The 23,664-nt window shown below is 38.5% G+C and overlaps 1 protein-coding gene across 1 annotated transcript in view; it reads left to right on the top strand.

The window, feature by feature from the left end:
- Window positions 1-23,366, top strand: part of CDK14 (cyclin dependent kinase 14) — a 562,594-nt gene extending 539,228 nt beyond the window's left edge. Inside the window, exon 15 of the mRNA XM_039250036.1 lies at window positions 19,954-23,366. The gene's annotated coding sequence lies outside the window, so the exon portion shown is untranslated. The remainder of the gene's footprint in view (window positions 1-19,953) is intronic.
- The last annotated feature ends 298 nt before the right edge of the window (window positions 23,367-23,664 follow it).

The raw sequence follows: 23,664 nt of genomic DNA, 5'->3' as shown, positions 1-23,664 counted from the left end.
CAACTTCTTACAAATATATTTATTAACAGGGTAATGTTCCTTTCACCATTAATCCCATAATTCTCCTCCTTTTTATTATGAAGTATCACTCTTATTTGTTAAAGATTGTCATAATTTTCACATCAGGAAGAATAAGGGAACCAGCATCTATCAAGTGATCCCTGAGTTATGACACTTACTGTCTCAGATTGTAATTTTTTTAAGAAATTTGATTCCCCATATTTAAATGAAGATTTTAAAGAGTGCCATCTAAATGTTTCTTATGTATTTAAACTCATACTTATGATTATTGATGATGAACAGTATAACAAAGTGGAAGTATTAATCAACTCTTGATAGACTTGAGAAGAAGAAGTAGTAGAGACTAGTGTTTATCTCTTCCCAAACTAAGCAACTGAAAGCAATATCCAAACAACACAGAGTCCTCACTGTTGGTGGAATTCCCTAGAGTTGTACTCACTTGTCAGTTTCTTCCCCCGGGATTCTGAGTTCACCATCTAAGTGTGTGTGTAGATATATAGATAAGAGATAGATAGATAGATAGATAAATAGATAGATAGATAGATAGATAGATAGATAGATAGATAGATAATAGCAACATAGGAAGCATACCACTATCATGTTTAGAATAAGAATTTCAGAATCTCTAGTTAAAGTTTTAAATAAAAATTACCAATTCCAAATCTTTTGACTTGTAATGACTCTATGCTCATTACATAATATGGTTATAAAGAAATAGTCTTTGGATGAAGACAATAATTCCATTGCTTTATTGCCTCATACCTCAAAATAAGGTGTAACTATGGAACATCAGAATATCATTATGCTGTGTAATTGTTGATCACTTTAGAGATAAGAGATTCAAGCCTAGTTTCCTTTCTGTAAACAAGAGGGTATCAGTAAGAGCATGTTAAATTTAATGGGTTCATTTTTAATTTAGTAATGACCAAAGAGTCTTAAAGTATTTTCTTTTTTCATACATGTGTTTTATGTGTTTGTAGTTAAAGAGGTTGAGTAATATTTGCCACTCATGATTATTTCTATCTTGATATCCTATCTCTTTTTTTCTTCTTTATAATTTTAGTTCATCATTAATGCCTTGAATCGATATCATTACCAAAAAAATCAGAAAATAATTCAATTTGGATATACAGTGTTAAGCATAAAACATATTTTGCTTCTTCCTTTTTTTCTAAAAAATTTTCTCTTAAACATAAGGATATGTAGCAAAGCTTTAAACAATGCTGATCAACTAAGCCAAGTGTCAAACAGGTCTAGTTTTTCATTGCAGTTACCAAATATTACTGTCTCACCCATCTATAGTTATGAGGTCAGTAGTTATTCATCACATTTTGTGTGTGTTAATAACACAAGTAATTAATAAATATGCTCTTATTGAAAAGCATCCAGGAACGCCTGGCTGGCTCAGTTGGTTGAGCATCCAACTTCAGCTCAGGTCATGATTTCACTGCTTGTGGGTTCGAGTCCTGTATCGGGCTCTGTGCTGACAGCTCAGAGCCTGGAGCCTGCTTTGGATTCTGGGTCTCCCCTTCTCTCAGACACTCCCATGCTCATGCTCTGTCTCTCTCTGTTTCTCAATAATAAATAAATGTTTTAAAAAATGAAAAAAATGGGGAAAAAAAGTATCCAAATAACACATAAGCATACATAGTAGAGCTTTAAAGTTTCCACCCTACAGAAAATCTTGATCTCTTCCCAGACATGGCCACTTTTAACAGTTGGTATGTATCTTTCCAGGCCCCTTTTGACGTACATGATCTCTCATGCTTATAATTTCAAAAAGATACTATTACCTGAATTTTACTCAGATTCAAATTATATTAACTTCAGTTTACCCAGCTGAGAATGATATTCATATGAGAATCCCAGTTTTTCCACCAGATACCTGGAAACTTTTCTCTTGCCAGAAGGAAGAAACACAAGCAAAAACAAAACACTCTAAAGCTTGGCAGATGTATCCAGTACTACTATTCACTTAACATAAAAGCATGGATTTTCTTACATGACTTGTAGTATTTTTCTCATTACCTTCTCAAATTCTGTTCTGTTACCTTTCGGAAGTGAACATTCTCTCCTGCCTATATCATTTAAGAGCTAACTGTTATCACAATAGAGTTAGAAAGAGTATGGGATTGGAGTAGTAAAATCTGGGTGCAAGTTCCAACTTTGCCACTTACTAGTAGTGAGTCCTTCAGCAAATTAGATATATTTTCCATCGTTCTTTTTCCCTATTAGAATACAGAATGGCAAAACCAACCACCTCACTAGGATTGTTTTAAAGAGTTGGTAAGTTGCAGTCTTTATCAGAGAACTTATGATCCAAATTAGACATTATAGGCATGTATCTTTCAGGATAGGTTAGGTTTTGCAATGGCTTACCATAACAAATGTTTATTTCTTACATTGTATGTCTAATATGAGTCATCAGGGGCTCTGTAAGAGACACGGGCTAACAGAAGCTACATCTCCTCATGTCCCTCCTCAGTCATCGTGACAGGGGGAAGAAATACGATAAATACTGGCCCTTCAAGCAACCACGTGGATGTGCACATTTCATTGGTCAGAACAAGTTGAGAGTCCATGACTAACTTCCAGGGGAGACAGGAAGTGCTTTCCATCGAGGGTACCGAAGACTGAGAGATGGAAACTACCATATAACACACTAATGATTGCCACAGAAATGTTAGCACACATTAGAGATAACATAAAATATTTCTAAAGAAGGGTGAAAAAGCATTCCTGTTATTTTCTTTGATCCCAGAGATATTCAAAAATGATTTCCAAGGGAGGAAAACAAGTCTGGGGGCAAAAATGAGAGCCTTGTGTGAGTGTCAAGCATGGAAGTAAACATAGGTCAAAGACTTCAATAAGAAAAGAAAGTGAGGGAAGAAATAGTGTCAAAGTGAAACCAGCTGGGTCTCACATGTGTCTAGAGATCAAACCCCATGCTGCTAGGTCTGAAGAGGGTTGCAACTGCAGCCCGAGTGAACTCTCCTCAGTCCTCTGTACATCATCACATGTGGTATGTCCCATGCAGGTGGTTTCATAGCCTCTGGATTCCACCTTTGTGCTCAAATCCTAGTAGTAGGAGCTGGTCTCACTGGTGTCTCGTCTCATTGTTGACATTGTGTTCTTGCTTTGGGCCTTTGTTGAGGCTTCACAAGCCACTAAAACAATCATAGCAAGGTTTTCTATCCCTCCATTGCCTAAGAACCTCTGAAGAACATCCTGTTTTCTTGCTTCTTAAAAGTAAAGGAAGTGTGGGGCGCCTGGGTGGCTCAGTCGGTTAAGCGTCCAACTTCGGCTCAGGTCATGATCTCACAGTTCGTGGGTTCGAGCCCTGCGTCGGGCTCTGTGCTGACAGCTAGCTCAGAGCCTGGAGCCTGTCTTCAGATTCTGTGTCTCCCTCTCTCTGACCCTCCCCTGCTCATGCGCTCTCTTTCAGAAATAAATAAAACATTTTTTAAAAATTAAAAAAAATAGTAAAGGAGGTGAGCATCCCTATTATTTAAAAGAAAGACATATAAATGGAAAAAGTTTAGATTTCATTATGCTGAATCCAGTTTTTTCTTAAACTTCCTCTACTTTGGCTTAATTGTAGAAGGGTTTTGAGTTTGCAAGATGCTTAGGATCTCATCTCTATATGTTTAGAATTTCTCTTCAGAATATTCCTTTAAGAATTTCACAAATTGTCATTCAAATGGTGTGTATGTGTGTATGAGTGCATTAATGAAAGGGAGACTAAAGGAAAAAGAAATGCAAAGCTTCAAGAAGGGGAAATGAGGAATGGCCTTGTTGCATTGTTGCATCTGATCAAGTACAAAACTATGGTCAAAATGTATGGATAATTTGATTTTGAAACTCTTAGTCTCTTCTTTATTATTACTCAAGGAAAGAAATGGTATAAAATTAAGTTGTATAAAAGTAAAATTATGTGGATCAGAGAACTAAAGTTATTCCCTTGAATACTCAAACCAGCAAGTCCATCAGTGGGAAGGAGCAAGGTAGAGAGAGAGTTAGGTGTGCTTGCTGGGAAAAGAGTCATCCCTGACTCCACATTTTCCTTTTCTCTCCTTAATGGGTTCCTGAAAATCCACAGGCTCTTTTGGGCTCTCAGTGCTACCATGCCAGGTCCCAGAGAGACACCATAAACCATAAACCTTCTGTGTCTCCCAGCAAAGAAGAGCAAATAACTCATGTGCCTAGGATGAACAGGGTGCAAGTGTAGATAGAGTTTAACCAAGAAGATGAAAGTGAGCAAGGGTCCATAGTATACCAAGCTTCCAGACCAAGTTCTGGTATGCCACAGTTCTGAAATGATAGAGCCAAAGTAGGACCACAGAAGGCAGATCAGTCTGTACAGAGCAGATAGAGAAGACCACGAGTTGGTCTTCTGATGATAAGAAAAAACACTGTGGTTGGTAAGAAAAACAAAACTTTGTCCAGAGCATAGGGATATGAAATATTTCTCTAAAGCTGCAGCTTTCTCAACCATAAAATAGAAAATGCCTGCCTTTTGCAGGTGGGGACCAGGGGCACAATAAAATCCTCTCTAACTGCTTAGGTGAGTCCTCAGAGAGGATCATTGTTTGCAGTCCTCTCTGAGAGGGAAAACGTAGGTGGCTGTATTAGAAACAATGGCAAATTCTTGGCTGATGCTATTTTTTTCCTTAAAAGGAAAAATAACAGTTCAGGGTCATTGACAAAGCTATGAGAAGTTCTCAATAATTTTTATTTTCACAATGATAAAATAAATACAGCATATGAAATAAAGTGAAGAATGGGCACAATGGAATTAGTTTCCATTTATCTGTCATCCTCCATTAATGTTGGTACATCACTGATAATGACTTTAATAGACAAGAAAAAGGATGAAGAATGAAGGATTGTGTGTGGGGAAAAGAGTCTTTAACTCAGCTCCTCATATTTCTGAGGATCATCTATTTAGATCCCTAGTTAACTCCCTGTGCAGGATCCACAGCTCTCATTTATGCTTCTCTTGCTGGCAGTTGCCTTCAGCAGACAGAATGGTCCAGGTTCCATCTATCTTGAAGGAAACACAACCCAGAGACTGAGATTTTTGGTTTGTTTTGATTTCATTTGGTTGGTTGTATTTTGATCATCGAGGGAGCGTGTAGGAAATCATGTAAGCCTTATTCTTCTTAACAGAAGTCTCCCTAGACTGTGCCGCTTGTCCAAAAGGAATTATCTTCAAGTACTTAACTTTCACAGAGGCTATTTCCTCTGCAGTATGTTCTAAAATTATGGCAGATGATGGAAATGCTCCTTGATGGTTCAACATTCTGACAATCTAATCCTGAGGTCCTTGACTGGGGTCCCTGGACCTATTAATGGAATTCACAAAGTCTGTGAGCCAACTTAGACTGTATGGGGGGAGAAAAAAACCTGAGTGTAGTTGTATCAATGTTGTTTTCTGGAGAGAATTCCTGGTGTTCATCTGGTTCCTTTTTTTTTTTTTTTTTTTTGGTGTTCACCTGGTTCTTGAGTAAAGAAACAGTGACTCAGAAAGTTCTAAGAATTATCACAGTCCAAGTGCTCTGTGCCTGTTCTTTTATTGGGAGTTGCATTTATCAATGTCTTGCCCACTGAGGAACTGATGAGATTAGGAAAGAGGAAGTACATTAAAGAAATTCTTTTTTGGTGAGAAACATCATAATCTCAGATCCTGAATTAAAACTAATGTTTTCTGTTACATAGCAATGTGACATTTCCTGTGTAATCTCGTTAAAAACTCATCAAATGATGCACTTAATTTTTTTCATTTTATTGCAAGATTTACCTTAAAAACATAAATATATATTGGGGTATAATTAATTATATGCATGTTTAGGGGTGAAGTGTACTGATATCTGCCACTTATATTGAAATGCACCAAAAAAAATAGGATGAATTAATGGATGGATAGAACCATAGGCAAATGAATAGATATGTTACGAGGCAAACATGTCACAATGTTCACTGTAAGATCTATATAGTGAGTATGTGGATATTCACTGTATAATTCTTTTGTTTTTCTGAGTGTTTGAAAAAAATATGTGGTCATGGTATTTAGAATGCATGCAACTGTGTTTGAAAATCTTAATAAGACTTTAATAAGTATATAATCGTAATATTTAGAGTACATACAATTGTAAAAGACACCACAGACAGAATAAGAGTGGAAAGGAGTGAATAGAAGTTGATTTTACAACTTAGATATTTATTGATTGAATTTGGAAGCAATTTTTAGGGGAACTTGGCTGGCTTTGTCCACAGAGCAGGTGTCCCTTGATCTCAGGGTTGTGAGATGAAACCCCATGTTGGGTGTGGAGCCTACTTTAAAAAAATAAATAAATGAACAATTTGGAGGCAATTCTTTAGGACATAGAAGTAAATGTAGATATTTTCAAATTTCAAGTGCAAAGACTCTATCAAGAGGGATTACTGTGATCTGTGTAGTGCTTAGAAAGATAGCCCTCAAAACAGTGACTGTGATTGCATACTTTTCTAACAGAAAGCTCTTGTTGCCATTGTTTTCTAGTCTCTAAATATTTCCTTGCTTCATTTCACACCATTATTCCTAGTATTTCTCTCTGCTTTTTGCCTAAAATCAATACATTTTAATTTTTCTTAGGAAGAAAGTACTGAGAGAGACAAGATTTTACTATACCATGTTAATCCAAACATGAGTGGTTTTACATCCTGCTTGGACCAAGGTACTCAATAATTGATTATGAGAACTCTGGTCCTATATGATTGATTATATAAACTCTAGCACTAAAATGTGGGAGGTCACTAATTGGAAAACAAAAGAGCTTTTCCATTTTAGCATCTCAGGCTCTGGCTCATTGTGCATGGCATCTCACGCAGAGCCAGCAAATGGAAGAATTGCAAGAGATGCATAACCAGAACAGCTTATTGAAGCTAATGAGGCTGGGTGTGTTTTTTCTCCATATTTGTATATTTAATACAGTGTACGTGTATTTAATTGTTACGTTGAAAATGGAACTGGAGTGATTTTCCCTCATGAAGCAACTAAGTCGCTAGATCAGTGTTTGTTTTTGTTTTTGTTTTCCAAATGGCCCCAGTACTCAAAGTCAGAACTTTTGAAAAGACTTAACAGAGCATCATGAGACGTGATAGGTGCTTAGGGTACAGTTTTAATGCCAGCAGACTGGAAAACAAAGAGACAAGGCATGACTTTGTTCTTTAGTATTTGTGTGAAGAGGAAATAAGACCTTTCTGGGATGTGCTCCGCTCACAGTTGTGGAAGGGAAGACATTACATTCCTGACTTAACCACACTGTAGATCTGGTTTAGGACAAGGAGAAAAGATACTGCATTGCCTCCCACAGTAAAAGCTCAATTCCCCTAACTCACTTTTGTTTGGTGAGTGCTTTTGTTTCACTCCACCACAAGTGGACCCTAAAAAACCATGAAGCATCCCTTAATCCCATGAGCGCGTGTGTGCCGGCTACTGTCCCTGCATTCTCCAGCTCTGTTGCCTTTGGAAGGGAGAGATTGACCCAGCCCTGCAAGCGCTGTTCTTTGCTCTGCTGCTAAACCACTGAGCTGTTGGCACTTTAATTGTTTTATACCAGGAGGAGACCAATTGTGTTGATGTAAGTGTCTTATTCATCAGGCATTACAGCCTTCACATTTTTAAGGAGCTGAACCTCCTAGTTCATGATGTGTGACCACAGTGAAACAAGGCAAGAGCATAGTGATGATGTTTTCTAATTTATTGCAGTTGCCCTTTAAAAGATATGACAGTATTTCATAGCTCCAAATGCTGCAGTTTGAAAGTCTATCTGACATTATGTGCTAATCAAAAACAGTAAATCATGTTTGACTTATAAAGGAGAGCAGAGCAGTGAAGCTAGGAGTAAGTGCACATTTGTTTTGCCTTTTCCTTTTAAATGCATAGGCAAATATAAAGACACAAGTGAGCAAACTATTTAATGAGTACCTAAGGCATCTTTCTGGTGCATGGTGATTGATATGGGGGAGGGGAAGGGGTGTCTTGTGCAGCCTCTGTCTGCCTGTCAGGCAGTATTTGCATTTCTTGTCATTTGAGAGTGGCAGCCTTAGCCACCTCCTTCGAGCCGCCCTGCTCAGGCATGTGTGAATTTAAATAGATAAATTTATTGAAAGTGCAACTGAGAATTATGGTAAAGAACAAGCTGAAGGTCTTGAATTCAACAACCTCATTAAAGCAGAATTGGACTTACCATGGCTTCAATTAAAAACAAACAAACAAACAAACAACTTAGAGAGGCCTAAAATGCAAAGTCCAGGAGAGATGAAAAATCCCTTGGAGGCTGAGAGGAGGGAAGACTCAGATCCCACCCTCTTTTCAACAGATCTTTTGCCACTCTCAGTGTTTAGTGTTTGTAATGCTTTTGACACACATTTTGAGACCAGAGCGTCAGCATGTCTTAGTTTGTGTAGTAAAGTGCTGAGCTTGCTGGCTCTGTTTTTATAACGTTGGAAGTAACAACTTGTCGACCCTGTTGTTTCTGTGAGCGTGACCAATTCATTCTGATTTGCTCCAGTTTTAAAACTAAGAGTCCTCCATCCTGGAAACCCCCTCAGTCCTGACAAATGGGGACAGTTGGTATCCCTTGGTTCCTAGAAATGTTGTGGCTCCTCTAGTGAGTGCTGGGGTATTTAAACCTGGAACATAACCTCCTGCTGCTCCTATGCCAGAAGACATTGATCCAGTGACTAAAGGAGTAGAACTTAAAAAACAACGAAAAACCCCTCCATTTTATTAAACCTGTTCTTTTCTAACAGTCGTGGTCCTGTTTTTTTAGTCACTTTCATTTAATGAGAGAATAAACGGAAATATACTTTGAATGAGAAAAAAATGCTACCTGAGCACAAAATGCTAGTATGTATTTCTCCTAACATATGTTCCATAATTTTGTCTCTCAGAACTCATCTTAGCTATTAGATATAGCAACTTGTGGGGCGCCAGACTGGCTCAGTCGATGGAGCATGCAACTCTTAATCTCAGGGTTGTGAGTTCAAGCCCCATGTTGGGAGTGAAGATTACCTAAAAACATTTTTTTAAAAAAGATATAGTAACTTGTTATAGCACTATAACCAGTATCAAAATACTTGAATTGTAGTTTTGTGGAGATGTGTATCAGATGACTTTATATGTAGATTGTCTTAGTTTCCATGACTCAGCACTTAAGTGATTTGTCCTTGGTCTTGATCGGAAAGTTGTTCAGTGGCACTGTTCACATTGTGAGGCACTGCTACATGGGCAGGAGTTGGTGTGAGGTGAGCTGGCTGTCCAGCCTCCGCACCCCTCCAGTATGGCCTTGTTTGGACCCTCCTCAGGAAAAAAAAAAATGTGCCATGGTAGTGTCCACAATGTGTCATTCTGTGACAATATCAGAATGGGCTCCACAAGAATAGATGTTTCTGCTAGAATATGAGGTCCATTTTCCTACCTGTGTTCAGCAGAATACCTCAGTAAAAATTGTATGACTTGTGGGAAAAAACAGAGTAAGAATTTTTTCAACTTGATAACCAAAATGTCTCAAGTCTATTCAGGCTGCTGTAACAGAATACCACAGAATGGGGGCTTTATAAAAAACAGACATTTATTTCCCACCGTTCAGGAATTTGGAAGCCCAAGGCACCAGCAGATTCATGTCTGGTCCCTCTTCCACTTCTTTCCTGTGTCCTCACATGATGAAGGGGTGAGAGAGCTCTCTAAGGTCTCTTTAATAAGGGCACTAATCCCATTTATGTGAGTTCCACCCGTATGACCTAATCACCTTCCAAAGATTCCACCTGGAAATACCATCACACTGGGAATTAGGTTTCACATGGGAATTTGGAGAGCATGCAGACATTCAGTCTGCAGCACATAGGACTCACAAAAGCAGTAAAAACATTAATAAAAATACTAGCATAGTTTACAGGTGAAAGAAGATTGATGGAAGGCTTGAGGATCTAGAATTTTGGATGGCAGAGCAAATATCTCTGCTAATATGTGCTAATATCTAGGAGACATGTTCAACAAACAGTGAATTCCAAGCCAGAACATGTGGCCAGGCCACACCAAGAGGAAGCATGTGGGTAAGTGGATGGTATGTACAGTACCGTGCACCTCTTCAACTCACATGCAACGGTTTTTATGTCTCTGGCATGTGGTTCCCATGACTTGGTGGCTCAAAACTTCAACAGTAAATTTATTTATTTATTTATTTATTTTTTTACAAATAGTTTATTGTCAAATTAGTTTCCACATAACACCCAGTGCTCATCCCCATGAGTGTCCTCCTCCATGCCCATGCCCCCTCCCCTCCCACATCCATCAGTCCTCAGTTTTTGTCAGCATTCAAGAGTCTCTCATGGTTTGCCTCTCTCCCTTTCCCCCACCATTTCCCCCACCATTCCCCCCTTTCTTCTCCCCATTGTTCCTCAGTTAAGTTCCTCCTAATCCTCCTATATGTTCAAACATATGATATTTGTCCTTCTCTGCCTGACTTACTTCGCTCAGCATAACACCCTCAAGGTCCATCCATGTTGCTACACATGGCCAGATTTCATTGTTTCTCATTGCCATGTAGTATTCCATGGTATAGATAAACCACATCTTCTTGATCCATTTGTCCGTTGATGGACACTTAGGCTCTTTCCATGTTTTAGCTATCAACAGTAAATTTAAATCTCTTGCATGAACCAATATGACTTCTGGTTTATGCTGACACCATTCTTTATTTACCCATCCTTTGTAATCTAATTTCGACCACAGAAATTTGTGTTTTAGCTTTGCAGATCTGTGCAATACAATGGTTCACTAGACAGAATGACATTGTAGGTGATCATATTACTTTGAATTCAAAACCCTTAGCATGATAACTTCTTCAACACTTTAGACAATAATACTAGACAAGTTTTAATTTGAAAGAAAAAAAAATCCACCCAAAATGAAGTCTCAGATCTTTTCATTAAAGTCAGACATGAACCCTCGTGTTTCTCTGACTGCTAAATACTTAGAAGTGGTTTTATGATATTTGTGTGTGTTCATTTTAAGTTGTAAAAAATTTGCACACTGCTAGGTTACATAGCTTTGTATTTGGTTTATTTAAATATAGGTTAGTAGGACGGTAATATATGAGGAAAGTTAAAGAGTCTGAATCCTATTTAATTAACTTATCCCACTTGGCAGGCAGTTAGTTATAAAGGTATGCTGAGCATATAAAGCTTCAAATATGAAATCCTTGGAAAGAACAAGTCACATTTGGTAAATGGTCTTCTATTCTTAACTTTGTCATTAAAATTATTTCAATGGGCTATTTCAGACCTCACAGTTATATATTTGTATATGTGCATACATGATTATATACATACAATTTTATGTATGATATATATCATCATATATATTATATATAATATATATGATTTTGCAAAAGATGGTTTGTGTGTTGGGTGCTCTTAGAAGACCTAGATTAGTACTTTCCTTGTCTCCCTGCCTGCCCTTCTCTTGGCCTTCACTGAGACAGGACACACTACTAGAATTGCCATCCACATGGGTCTAAAATATGACTAGTCTTTTACATTTACATAAATCTGATTTAATAAACAGTCACACCATGAAAATACAGCATTCTTTTCAGTTACCACTAATTATACATCATACCATGCCTGGTCTTTAATGGAGATTTCAGTAAATGTTCATTGATAGTGATCATTATTGAAATGTTATGTTATTTCTTTGTGTGAGAAATGCTTTGTTTTGAAATGTTAGACTTATAGCTTTGCCTAAAATTTTTTAATTAAAATCTCCACTTTGGCATGAAGCTTAAAATGCACAAAGTCACTGCAATTAGTGCATTGTACACCCATATGGATGTTACCAAATGGCTTTCAACTTAAAGGATTTGAGCTGTTTTGAATGATGGACCTTCTGTTAAGCTTAAAACAAAGCCTGTCTATCTCTGCATTCATTTTAATTAATATTCTCTTGCTGGTCTCAAAGATGTGTTGTCTTCTGGAAGTTGGGGGGGTGGGGAGCGGTGAGGAAGAAACATGATTATCACAACTCAGAAATAAGTTAACAGAAGTAGGTTTGGCTAATTTTTACTTCTTTCAGGAAGTTCCCAAGGAGCTTCAATGTGATGTCAGAGTAACTGAAAAACACTGATTTCAGAGGTTCTAAAAGAAAACTATATTTCTAGCCAAATCATGACATAATTAAACCTACTCAAAACAACGAAGAAATTAAGCTGTCCCCAAATTTTCTGAAATCAATATAAAGATTAAAACTTGCCATTTTGAGTCTAACATTTATATAGAATCTACAGTATAAAATTTGAGTATATGTGTTCTATATATTCAAATGAGTATATGTGCCATATGTGTATGCATTTTTATTTAATGTGTGTGTGTGTCTCTGTGTGTGTGTGTGTGTGTGTGTGTGTGTATTTACTTCAGAGAGATCCATGCTTGCCTATTGCTTAGGGTTTAGCAGGCTTATTTCAGGAGTTAATTATCTGTAAGTAGTGAATGTTGCTTGAAGATGAATTACATACAAAAGATTAATTTCATTGTTTTTCTTAGTATTTTAAGCAAAAATTAAACTCATTAGCAGCACAGCCTGGTAGATTTTTTTCTTTCCTGGATATTTTCCATGTGAAATCTTATTAATATGGTACTTGAGGAGGGGGAGCTTTCTGGACTATGTTTTTCACAATATCCGAATAAATTCTATATACAGTTATATGCATTTTTTAAGGCTCTGCTTTTCTAATTATTTCAGACATCTCCCCTATAACCACTTTCCATATACTTTCAGAAAGATATTCACTAAGATGACCACTGGAATCCTTTGACTATCGTTTGACAAGATAGGCCAATTTTGAATGTTGGTTTAAAAGTAGACAGCTAAGGGATGGGTGGCTCAGTCAGGTTTAGTGTCCAACTCTTAATTTTGGTTCAGATCATGTTCTCACATTCAAGCCCCGCATGGGGGCTCCATCCTTGGGATTCTCTCTCTCCCTCTCTCTCTCTGCCCCTCCCCTGTTTGCACACGCTCTGTCTCAAAATAAATAAACTATTAAAAAAAAAAGTAGCCAGCTAAAATGATCCAAAAATATCTTTATTGAATTCTGAAGAATAAGATAAGTGTGAAAATTAGAAAGAAGAATTGTAATTTACTAGAACATGTGGGTAAAATAATACATCTAACATGTGAATAAAAAGGCATACAGTCAGTGAGTCCAGTCTAGAACACTACCATAGCAGGTCCTACTTTGTTTTGTTTTATTTGTTTTTTGTTTTTTCTTCCAGCATGATGGAAATCCATTCCCCATAACCACTAGATTTGGCACAAAAATAACCTAACTTTGCCATATTGTCTGGATTTTTAATTTTTATTCCCTTTTTGAAGCATGTAATTAATTATCTATCTATCTTTAAATGACTCCTATACCAATAGTTTAGTTTCTACATTTGAAAAGAAGATTGGAATTGGTTTTCTTTCAGATAAACAGATAAAAATTAAACTTGGTCAAATGACATATATTGTTTTTCTTGAAGACAACTTAATTATTTCATAATTCTATGCCATCTTTGCCATTGTGAGGCAGCTTTCCTTCTGTCAAATTTTAATAATTCTTCCCTCTCTGTTAGGCATCTTAACAAAGAGTCTCTCAAACAGGAATGAGCTGATTACCCTACAGCTTCACATACATCCTGGTGAATATCCTGTTCACAATTTAGGCGATGAGTGGAAAACCTACAGTTGTTTTAATTTGGAACTAAAATAATCACTTCTTTCCAGTGAGGCTTAGAGGAGAAAAAAATGGGCCAGAGTCTTCCTGTAGGTAAAAAAAAAAAAAGAATACTTTGCAGAGGGGCAATGCAGCAGGGGGAAGAAAAAAAAAAGACAATAAAATAAACACAAAACCTAGAGTGGATAAATAAGCTAGTGAAAGAAAGGCCATCTGATCGCAGAGAAGCGCCCTGAGCTGAGGTCCTCATCTGTATGGTCCCGCCAGCGTGTAAACTGCATGTGTGTATGTAGGGGTGTGTGTGTATGTACACACAAAGATTTAATGGGGAGCACAGAGGGAATTAGAAAGAGCCTGGCCCGTTTTTAATTTGGGTCTGTTTGCTTGCATTTAGCACTTAAGGGCTTCTACATTCAGTTTGCTCAAAAGAGTGATGAAGCACTCCTTGCTTATGCCTCAAATCAGAAATGCATGAAGTGCAGCTGCAGAGATAATACATTTTCCCCAAAGGCTTTGGCTGAGCAAATTAGGTGTCAATGGGGTGCCTGCGCAGGCAGTACTCTCTCTAATTAGTCTCTTGAGCCTAGTTGGTGGCGGGTATGAGATGATCTAATCAATTGGTCTGTGTCTGATGGTTCGCGTGAAAATCCTACCAGGCAGACTCTCTCCCACAGGTCACCCACCTGCACAGCGGGACTGCTCATTTTCATTTTTCATCTCCTCCATCACATGATGCTGACAGTTGGTTTTAAGAAAATTGAATCCAAAAAATATCTAGTTCATAGGGCACATGGGTCAGAACAAAGTTGCATTATGGGTACTAGCGATCCAATTAATTAATATTTATAGCTGAGAAGCTCTATGTAGATACTTCTGAATAGGGATTTTATCAATAAAATCCAATTTCTTGTTTAAAACGTTCATTTCTAGAGAAAGAACATTGTAAAAGCAGAAAGCAAGGTAAAAATGGCATCCATTAATCTGATGATATATATATACTGATGTGTTGAGGTGCACTTAGTTGAGCTTGTAAGTCATATCCCCTGTTCATTTGTATTGCACATGTGGTCTATTTTAATAATCAATTAAATGTAAGGGAAGGATTTATGTTGCTATTATATTTTGCTTCCCTTTGAATGTCGTTTACCCCCATTCCTTCCACCTACCTCCCCACAAATCAAATATATGATTACATTTAGATCTTAAAGAAATTTTCTAGCAGTAAATTGACTCACCTTATATGTAGTCCTTGAAAATTGAAACTGATGCTGATGCTGCCCAAGGAGAGAAAGGATCTCCCATGCTGCTGTTGAACAGTGTCAGGCAGGGTACTTGGCACAGTTTGGGTTTTGGAATCATCTCGCGCAGATGGAAAAGAGGCTAGCTCTCATTGTCACCGCCCTTCTTTTTTATTACTGGCTTTTTCCATTAAATGTCTGATCCCAAACATAAGTAATGGACTTATCTATAATCACCATGTTCACCATTAATTATCCAATTACTATTATTATGCATTATCCTTTATTATCCAATTCTGCTTATGCCCTGGGTTAGGTACATACTATTCTTCTAGAGATTACACTTAAAGAATCAGGACAAAGGCAAAGACAAACACCAGCAGTGGCTAAAAAAAAAGTCATAAATCAACCCAACAGGATAGTAACATGCCATGGATTATGGTGACTACATAGTTTATTATGTCAAATGAGATATAATGAAAATCGGAATAGAATTCTGATTTTAAATTTCAAATAGAATGTCATGGGATTTAAAAGAAAGTTTGGCCCACAGGAAGGTGTTAATTCTACCCACCTTTCTTGGCCAATGGTGTATCTGCCAAAGTCTGACTCTGTACCCGGCACTGGGGTCTTTCAGTAAGAGAACAGGCACAGCCTTTCCCCTTAGTCAATGTGCCATGAGGGAACCCTATGCCTAAAAATATATTCCACTTCCAAATTTTCAGACTCCACTTTCTCCCTTCCCTATTCATTCAGCAATGGTTTGCTGAATATGTGAGCAGGGTCTTGGCTCTACTGTAGGGACACAATAGTTAACAAAACCAAGCTTAATCAGGAACATAATGATGCCACCTGTCTCCTTACTTGCTCCCTCACAGGGAATGTCCCCACCCTGGAAGGACCAAATGAAGTTACTCAAGCTCAGGAGGTCAGCCTGGGAACCAGGTCTGCATTCAGTTGATGGAAGTGGTAGAATGGAGGAGAGCCAGGAACTGGCTGCAGTTGGCCCTTGAACAATACGAGTTTGACTACTCAAGCCTATTTCCATTCTGATTTTTTTGATAAGTACAGAACCGTACTGTAGATGTATTTTCTCTTCCTTATGATTTTCTTTTTTTTTTTTTAATGTTTTTATTTATTTCTAGGAGAGAGAGAGAGACAGTGTGAGCAGGGGAGGGTCAGAGAGAGAGGGAGTCACAGACTGAAACAGGCTCCAGGCTCTGAGCTGGCTGTCAGCACAGAGCCCGACGCGGGGCTCAAACCCACGAACCGCGAGATCATGACCTAAGCGAAAGTCGGACGCTTAACCGACTAAGCCACCCAGGCGCCCCTCTTCCTTATGATTTTCTTAATAGCATTTTCTCTTCTCTAGCTTACTGTATTGTGGGAATATGGAGCATAATGCATATACAACATATGTGTTAATCAGTGGTTCATGTTACCAGTATATCTTCCAATCAAAAGTAGGCAATTAGTAGTTACTTTTGGGGGGAGTCAAATGTTCTGTGCAGATTTTCAATTGTGCATGGAGCCAGTGCCCCAATCCCTACATTGTTCAAGGGTCAATTTGTCATTTGTGTGTGGTTGTAGGTACTCCATGACTACGTAAGCCTATGTCAGGACAAACCCATCACTCTCCCATTCGTCCAGAATGGGCAGGCTTCCTGTAAGAGGTGAAATCTCTGTCAAAGCAACATTGAAGACAAAGAACAGTTTTTTTTCATCTGCTTAATAAAAATGTCAAATTTGGTAGCAGGGTTGTGTACACCTGAAGATGCCTATGGACAGGTGTGTTTGAAATGCTGCAGGGACAAGTCCTCTCTGTCTTTGATGTCATGGGCCTCAGGAAAGATGTCAGTGCACAAGGCAAAAGGCATGATTGTGTGGGAGCAACAGGTAGAACAAAGGATGGATTTATTTCATTTCCCTGGAAGAAAAGGGTGGGATAGGGCTAAGGCAGTTGTTCTCATTTAGTTATTTTTGCTAGTGTGGTGACTTATTTAAGAAGAGGTTGATCAAGGTGCTTGGGTGGCTCATCAGTTGAGCATCCAACTCTTGATTTCAGCTCAGGTTACGATCTCACAGTTCCTAAAATCAAGCCCACGTTGAACTGGGTGCTGACAGCACAGAACCTCCTTGGGATTCTCTCTTTCTCTCTCTCTCTCTCTCTCTCAAAATAAATAAATAAACATTAAAATAAAAAGAGGTTTGGGGAGCCTGGGTGGCTCAGTTGGTTAAGCGTCTAACTTCGGCTCAGGTCATGATCTTGTAGTTTATGAGCTCAAGCCTCGCATGGGGCTCTGTGCTGACAGCAGAGCCTGGAGCTTCCTTTGGATTCTGCGTCTCCCTCTCTCTCTGCCCCTCCCCTGCTTGTGCTCTATCTCTGAAAAATAAATAAACATTAATTTTTTTTTAAAGAGGAGGCTTGATAAAGGCATATCTGGGCAACCTGGCAGGGATGAGAGCTGGCCAAGTGAGCCACAATCAGCAAGTATTTGAGAAAACACCCAAGGAGTGTTGACTTAGTGATAGCAAAGGGCCTATGTGTGATAATCACTCAACCAGGTTTCTCACTCCACCCCCAGATCTGTCCCAGAAATTTAAAGTAAGGGCTTTTGTTCACATTTGTCTCAGTCACTGAGGACATGGAACTCATGAATGGAATGTTACCTCTGTCTCATACCATAAACAAAAATTAATTCAAAATGAATTGAAGATCTAAATATAATGATTAAAACTATAAAACTCTTAGAAGAAAACATAAATATTCATAACCTTAGATTTGACAGTGGATTTTTAGGTATGACACCAAAACGACAAGCGACAAAAGAAAAAATGGATAAATTGGACTTCTTCCTAATTATAATTTTCTGTGCATGAAATAATACTATCACCAGAGTGAAAAGATAATCTACAAAATGGGAGTAAATATTTGCAAATCAAGGGATTAATATCCAAGATATATAAAAAGTCTGACAACTCAACAGCAAAAAGACAACCTAATTTAAAAATGGGCAAAGGACCTGGAATATATATTCCCCAAAGAAGATATACAAATGTTCATCAAGCACATGAAAAATTGCTCAACCTAAGTAATCATTAGGTAAAGGCAAATCAGAACCATAATGAGATACCCCAGTTCACCCCACTAGGATGTATATAATCCAAAAAAAAAAAAAAAAAAAAAAAAAAAAAAAAAAAAAAATGGCAAAGAGTATTGTAGAGAAATTGGAACCTTTCTCTATCTCTGGTAGGAATATAAAATGATGCAGCCATTGTGGAAAATAGTTTTCCAGTTCTCAAAAAGTTAAATATAAAATTGCCGTATGACCCAGCAACTCCACTCCTAGGTATTTACCCAAAAGAATAGACAACAGGTGTTTAAATACTTGTCCATGAATGTTCGTAGCAGCACTATTTATAATAGCAAAAAGGCAAAAACAGTCCAGATGTGCATCAGCTCGTGAATGGATGAACAAAATGGAATATTATTGGCCATAAAAAAGGATGAAGTACTGATACATGCTCCCACATGGAAGGACATTCTGCTAAGTTCAACACAACAGGTCATGTATTGTAGGATTCTGTTGGTATGAAATATCCAGAACAGGGGACTATATAGAGACCAAAAGCAGATTACCAGTTGCCAGGGGCTAGGGCAAGAGGAGAATGGGAGTGACTGCTTCAAGAATATGAGGACTGCTTTGAGGGTAGCAAAAATGTTTTGGAACTAGTTAGAGGTGATGTTTGCATAACATTGTGCATGTCCAAAATGCCACTAGATTATATGCTTTAAAATGGTTAATTTTATGTTCTATGAATTTCACCTCATTGCAAAAGATAAACAGAAGGTTACCCTTCCAAAAAAAAAAATCATCGTACTAATTGGAGGAAATGAGTGGAGTGTGCTGTTCCTAACTGTAAGGCTGGAACTTTCTGCTCTCTTGGTCAAGGTAGCACCACGTATCAGTGAAGTTCATGGCACGACAGCCTGCACGTGCAGTAGGAGGACAGCTGTGCGTTGAGATCTCAACAAAAGGCCAAGGTTCCTTCTCTTCTCAGGAGGATGACCGTGTGGCACTGTAGAAGGGGACAAGCAGGCCTGACCAGGCCTCCGTGACCTTGAGCTTCTAAATGGAGATGATGAGCTGGTTCTGGGATGCGGTGGAGCTGGAATCCCTGGGCTGTGTCACATGATCCTGGGAGTGTTCCTTTTCATTCTTCCTGGCAAGACATTTCTTTCCCATCCTAGGGGTTCTGTGAAAATGCTTAAGGACCAGAGACAAATGCGGAGAGGAACAGAGGGGACATTCCTTCTTTCTTCTTGAACCATTCACATGGAAGTAGTTACCGAGCTTAAGCAAGCACCATTGGAAACGCGCAGTCTTAGGCAGGATGTTGGGAAGAACCTGGAAATTTGGGTCATGCTGGCCAATTTTCATTCTACTGAAACTAGGTCTGATAATAGGCAACCAAGGAATTATATACAGCTGGATTTTTTTAAAGCACGTATGTGATCCATTTTTCTATTTCATGTTCATGAAACTGAACACGAGGCTATGTCCTTTTAATGGTCTGTGTGATGCTACAGGCACTTAATTAAGACCAGTATCACTACTAATGATTTGGGGAAGAAAATTTGCTGAATTTCTTTTTCTCTAAATAATCCAAGAAGAGGTTAGACCGTTTACATTCATGGAGTTAAATCATTGTAAGGGGAAAAAGTGTAGTCAGAACACTTGTTTATCCTGTTATAAGAGCTGTTTTGGTGAAGGAGAGCACTCTGCCTCCGAAATGTGTGCTGGGGTGGCTGCGGAGAAAACGGATAGACTCACTTTGGCCTGACCAATTTTGATGTCTCATGTAATTTAGAAAAAATGAATGATGTAAGTTTTTTTTTTTTTACATATAGCAATTTTCTCTTTTCCTCCTTCCAGGATTAAGTTGTCATCGTTCTGGGAAGAAAAAAAAACATTAATGAAGTGGCCAATAATACAGAGGGAATCATGGATCAGTTTCCTTCCCCCTCCCCGTGGTGGATTTCACTTACAAGAAAATTGAAGCTGGCAAGACCCTGTTTTCTCTGCAATTTATTTAAAACCTTGCACGCATTTGGATACCTTGTGATTTCCAAGAACTATGTGAAGATTAAGCTTTACTTACTGATACATGGCATGTATTCTTTTCAGTCTTTTGTGTTTGATTTTGTTTGATTTCCCTCTGCAGCGCAGCGTCTCTGTAAAGGTTTTTATGCTTTCACCAGCCATGTCTTAAATACATTAAGACAACACATTTGGTGTTCACACTTCTTCAGTAATGTCTGTACTTGAAAGCCACATAGTGGCATAAAACAATGTGTGTTTTCTTTGAGAGCAGTGCAACATTTTGCAACCACTAGGAAGGAAATTTTTAGCTACAGCAAACCCATGTTCTCAGACTGACTTGACAACTTGGTCCCTGGCTGCGGGGCCCCACTTGTCGCTTACCTTTTGAGGACATTTGCAAATGTGGTTTTTTCTTGGAAATAACTGCACGTGTATATAGGATATCGAAATCTGCTTAGCATTTTTAAGCCACATAGCATGACTGTTTTCCAAGTAGGTTGGAAGTAAAGAAACAAATATCTAGCATTAAGAAAAAGGACAGGGATAATTGCTTACTTTTCAACCTCTGGAAGTGGAGGTCACCTTTTACATGTTTTCTGGGTCTTGTCAACATCTTATATTTTCCATCCACTCTGTTATGCTTCAGGAGTGTTTTCTAAATGGAGAAGAAAAGAATGAGGAACAGAACGCTTAGAACCTGGGCGCAAAAGAACTATCTCTGCTGGATGAGGCCTGAAAGCCATCTGGGCTAGTTAACAGTTAAAAAAGCGAATTACAAAGTTACTGGAGTTAAAATTTTGCTCATTTACACCAAAACACCTTTAAATTACACTTTTTAAAACATTCCAAGCTGATTGGAAGACACCATTGGGGACCTTAACTTTAAACAGTTTCCTGGAAAAACCGTTCAAACACAGGTTGTAGAAACCATGTGGGAGTCTTGCTTTCAAGATGGCAAGGGAATAAGAAGGGCCCAGCTTCCCTTGTTAGGACGATGAGGGACCATGAAGGATGAAGGCACGTATGTGACAAGGAGGGAAAAGTGGACTGGGCACCCATTGTGCTTTGACAGGGATGGAGAGCTGCCTGAGGCAGGCCACCTCCCAGTGGGGCTAGCCTCCCTGCACAGCCCCAAATACTAGTGAGGCCAAGGGGGCAGTTAGGAAACTTCATCTAGAGCTTGAAACCTCACCCCTCACAACACCAGTTCCTATGGAAATACTTTCATGTACGTCATTCTACATTTTCCAGTTGGTCAGAAAGAAGGAGGGACCGAGGACTTGAAATGCGTCGCACTTTTTTAGGATCAAGACTAGGAATTATGAGCCAGTTTGACAAAGGCATCCTCTGAGAGTCACGTGAGGGAAAAGGTGCTCTCCAATCAAAGCCAGTATTCCTAGGAAATTGGACCCAGAACTTCTAAGCGTTAAAAGGGTACCTTCCCTGGAGTGGGGCGGGGACATGGGCCAAGGTCATAGCCTATTCAGAAGTAGCTTCTAGGTGCATTGAAAGCTTCTAGGTGCAAACCGAGGAATTGTTTGCTAATTAATTTTAAAGAGAGCAAACATTACCTAAGGGTAGAATGTTTACTAGTTGCTACCTAGAAATCTTTCCCATTCTTCTTTCGGACATTCCAACCCTTTGGAAGTCTTTAGTGGTATTTTAACATGTGCTGAAATTAGGATTCCTTAAGATAAATATGGGGAGAAAATTTTACATGCAATTAAGAATGGCCTTGCCTGTGGTTTGTTTCGAATTATTTGGGGGAGAGGCATAACTTTTGTATTTTACTAACTTTAAATCAAGAGCAGCTGATGATTAAATCTTGCTATTTAATAAGCTTTCTAATTTGAACATTTGAAAATATTTAATATTTTAAAAAGACTTCAATTAGGAATATTAGCATCATTCGAAGATCTGTATACTCCTGTCATAGGCAGCTTCTCTCGCGAATCAAATCAGAATGCTACTCAGTGTGGGGGGAGATCTGTTTTTTACAGATACGTATGTCTCAGAAGGTCTCACTCAGGAGGTTTGTAGTTCCCCATCCTGTTATCAATACAGGAAATCCAGAGTTTGCTTTGTCTCCCTTTTCCTCTTCTATTGGCAATCCATCCTCCCTCCTCCTCTCTCCCCACCCTCTCCCACCAAGGGCAGCCATGAAAATCAATACAGAATGTGTTCATTAGCAAATTTATTATTCTATTGAGAAAGCACTGGAATGTTTTGCGAGATTATTTTTATATGAAGGATTAGCTTGAATTCATACAGCTGGAATAGTAGGAACACATTAGTATGGTGATGGCATCAATGCAGCCTCACTGCACACATAGTATTCTGAAAGAAAAATTGGGACTTCATTTCCTTAAAGGAATAGTTTGGTTGACTTAAAAATGCAAGATACATAGGACATGGACAAATGTTTTGCAGTGCTTAAAGAAAAAACAAAACAAGGGGCATAAGGCAGGGGTGGCTGTCCATCCACTGATAAGAGGGTGAGAAGCTATTTTACCTCCCAAGAGTGACGAGAAAAGTTTCCGGGTTAGCCTCCAGGTTTGCAGAGAAAGCACAGCCTCTCGGTATCCTTTCCTCGGTGTGCCCATGACAGCCAGTGTAATTAATACCCTAGCTTGTGTGTCTATATAAGAGACTCTTTGTGAATAATACTGGTTTTGTAATCTTTGTTACATAAGAGGATGTTTAGGCTGTACATACCGGGGTAGATTATCCCCCCCTCCCCATACATAGGAATATGCTGCATAATTGCACATAACTTTTATCTCTCATACTGGCTTATAGGCAGAAGAAACCATATATGTTACTGCCTTGCAATTTTCTCATACACCAAAAACAACCCAAAAAAGTCTCAAGTAAAATAAGCATCTTCTATTTTCATTCCCCTTCCCATAGCAGCATACTTTAGAGGCACATACAAAATCGACATTCTCTGGTTGGAAGTGGATTTTTTTTTAATTTTTCTTTTATCCTTTTTTTTTTTTTTTTTTTTGTATGACACACTGAGATGTGTACTTTCTAGCAGGCGGTCGGTACCTAAGAAATGTGTTAGCATCATTCAGAAAACTATACTCCAAAATGAAACATAGTAAGGAGAATGGAATAATACATGTTGCATATTTGTTACCAAGTGTAATTTGTCTGTATTATGAAAGATGTAATGGTTTGTCAGCTGTCACTGTTGTTTTCTTGTATCATGATATGGAATAAAGTATAGCAGAATCTCTGTACATTTTCTTGCTGCATCTTCTTGGTGGGTGCCAAATAACACCAGGTACTGTGTCAAAGAAACTGTCTTAAAAACTCCTAGAGACAGTCATTCTTAGAGTGAAATGAGACAGAACACACATAAGGCTCTTGGATGTGGGAAGGAGTGAGTTACCTGGAATGTTCCAGGAGTGTGTTCAACCCTTACCCCACTCCCACCCCCACTTTTTTTAAGATTTTATTTTTTAAGTAATCTTTACACCCAACATGGGGCTCAAACCTACAACTCTGAAACCCTGAGATCAAGAGTTGCATGCTTCA

Source organism: Hyaena hyaena, unplaced genomic scaffold (genome assembly GCF_003009895.1).
Source record: "Hyaena hyaena isolate Hyena2069 unplaced genomic scaffold, ASM300989v1 scaffold_357, whole genome shotgun sequence".
NCBI lineage: Eukaryota > Metazoa > Chordata > Mammalia > Carnivora > Hyaenidae > Hyaena > Hyaena hyaena.
Note: the sequence above shows the minus strand (reverse complement) of the source record. Positions and strands in the feature narration are given on the sequence as shown.